This window comes from Equus caballus, chromosome 11 (genome assembly GCF_041296265.1).
Source record: "Equus caballus isolate H_3958 breed thoroughbred chromosome 11, TB-T2T, whole genome shotgun sequence".
Classification (NCBI taxonomy): domain Eukaryota; kingdom Metazoa; phylum Chordata; class Mammalia; order Perissodactyla; family Equidae; genus Equus; species Equus caballus.
In genome coordinates, this window is record NC_091694.1 from 27,872,378 (window position 1) to 27,874,969 (window position 2,592).

Consider the following 2,592-nt stretch of genomic DNA (forward strand, 5'->3'; position numbering starts at 1 on the left):
CACTTCCACGGCCCCGGTTTGCAGGTTTGGATCCTGGGCGCAGGCCTACTGCATTCATCAGCCATCCTGAAGAGGCATTGCACATACAAGGTGGAGGAAGATTGGCATGGATGTTAGCCCAGGGCAAATGTTCCTCACCAAAAACCAAATAATAATAATAATAATAATGACAATAATACAAGAGTCTGTTCTCTGTTTGATCCTAGTCCCCAAGGATATCCATTTATCTCAAGGAGAAGAGGGAGTCCAGGGGAGAATAGAATCTTAAAACTATACCGTCCAGATCCTTTTCTCAACAATGAAAGATGCGTTACAAACTAGCTGTGTACTTTGGGAAATTCATACGTCCTGGTGTCACGTGAATGACACTAAACTGAGTTAGAGCCTTATATCCTAGACCAGATTTCATCCCTTGCTCTCCACTATGATCAATAACCAAATCATTGATCATGGACTGCCACAGTCCTTTATTTCTAATGTGGAGCAAATAAGAAATCAAAAAGGGAGACTATGCTAGCACACGGAGGAAAATAGATTTAAGTAAACAATTTTTTTGAACATTATATATACTGAGTAGATGAGAGAAAGGGAGAGGGAAGGCTGAGAAGATGTGGAGATAAATAAGATATCTAATACCTAGGTAATATTAAGATAATAGCAGAGATGATCCCAAATTTCAAAAATACAAAGTTATGAACAACAAGAAAAGATAGGGAAATTCAGAGGGATCCAAACATGGAAATGGGCTCTGTTATGTCCCAGATACGTGATTGATGATAAAGAACAGGTGGGCAAGTCACTGGTTCTTAAATGGCATCTCTTACACATGATCTGCGTTAGAATGCCAGGTATCACAGAATTTTCAGCAGTAATTTGTTATAGTGATATACATACCATAGAAGAGGTTGGGTAATACTTTTTAATAAAGGGTTTTTCGATATATAAGGTGGCTATGAGTGGGTTCAGTTCCTTAGTAATGAACAGTTAATATATGTCTTCTAGAGGGCAACAATTGGAGACAACAATGACAATATTAAAGTTATTTTTTAAAAAAGAAGACAGGGAGATGACCACACCCGAAAAATGGACAAATTATTCACACAGTGACTGAGTCATGCATGGTAAGGAGGACAGGAGGAGTGGAGGCAGAAAGTCCCAACTGGCTTACCATCATCGATCCTTTCTTTCTTTCTTTCTATGGTCACTGACACTGGTCCAATTGGCAAAGAGTATGCATTAGGTGAATTTCTGTTATCCAGTCCACTTCTCTCCTGTTATGTTTCACTAATTATGGAGTAGAAAACACCCAAATCAAAGTTTTATGGTTAATTGGTGGGTTAACGAGCCCACAGAAAGCACTTTAATTAATTCCCCTTGTTCCGCTGACAAGAGAGACAGGACTGAATCTAAGCATTTGCATTGGAGATGTTCAAAATGCAATGTAAAGTAATGAAAAGTAAAAAAGTAAAAATGATACCAATTATTTATTGACAACTGAGTTTTGTGCCTTATACTATATAATTTACTTAATTACCTAATTTTATCCTGGCAAAAATCCTATGAGGTAAGTATTATTAGCCCATTATGTAGATGAAGAAAGTAAGACTGATGAAGATTAAGTGACTTGTCCATGATTTCCCAATTATATCAATCAAAATTTAATAGAAATTGATTTCTATTAAACATATATATTTATGCGTATATATGTCTATATACACATGTATATGCAGAGGGCAGAAAAACAGGCTGTACTACAATGTAAATATGCAATGAGCAAAATCCCGAGTGCGAAAAACTTCAGAGGTCAAATGGTCCAGCTTCTTCAATACATGTTTAATTGGAAGGAGATCAGATAGTTCAAAGAAGCTGCAGACAATCTGAGAAACCAGCCTTGGCAAAGGAAAGCCATCAAGAAGATTCTAAGGAGATAGTACATTGGGCATTCTCTCTAACTTGGGAATTCTCTGTACTGTGGCCACAGAATTCTTATATACTTCTTTTAACATCTTTTAAAAACTATTTAGCTTTAAATTAAAATACAGAGAAAGTAACGAACTATAGAAATGATCCCTGAAAGTATAGTCTTTTTCTGAGGATACTCCATACTGCTTTCCAATGGTGCAACCACTATGGAAAGCAGTATGGAGTTTCCTCAGAAAATTAAGGATAGATCTACCATATGATCCAGCTATCCCACTGCTGGGTATTTATCCAAAGAACTTGAAAACACAAAGGCATAAAGATACTTGCACCCCTATGTTCATTGCGGCATTATACACAATAGCCAAGACTTGGAAGCAACCTAGGTGCCCATCAAGGGACAAATGGATAAAAAAGATGTGATATTTATACAGGATGGACTACTACTCAGCCATAAGAAACGATGAAATCCGGCCATTTGTAACAACATGGATGGACCTTGAGGGTATTATCCTGAGTGAAATAAGTCAGAGGGAGAAAGTCAAATACCGTATGATCTCAGTCATAAGTAGAAGATAAAAACAATGACAAGCAAACACATAGCATTGGAGATTGGATTGGTGGTTACCATAGGGGGAGGGCAAAAGGGGTGATGAGGCTCACGTGTGAGAG

The 2,592-nt window shown here is 37.5% G+C and overlaps 1 pseudogene; it reads right to left on the bottom strand.

The window, feature by feature from the left end:
- Positions 1-2,015: 2,015 nt before the first annotated feature.
- On the bottom strand, positions 2,016-2,086 carry LOC111775816 (small nucleolar RNA U3; annotated as a pseudogene).
- Positions 2,087-2,592: the final 506 nt, after the last annotated feature.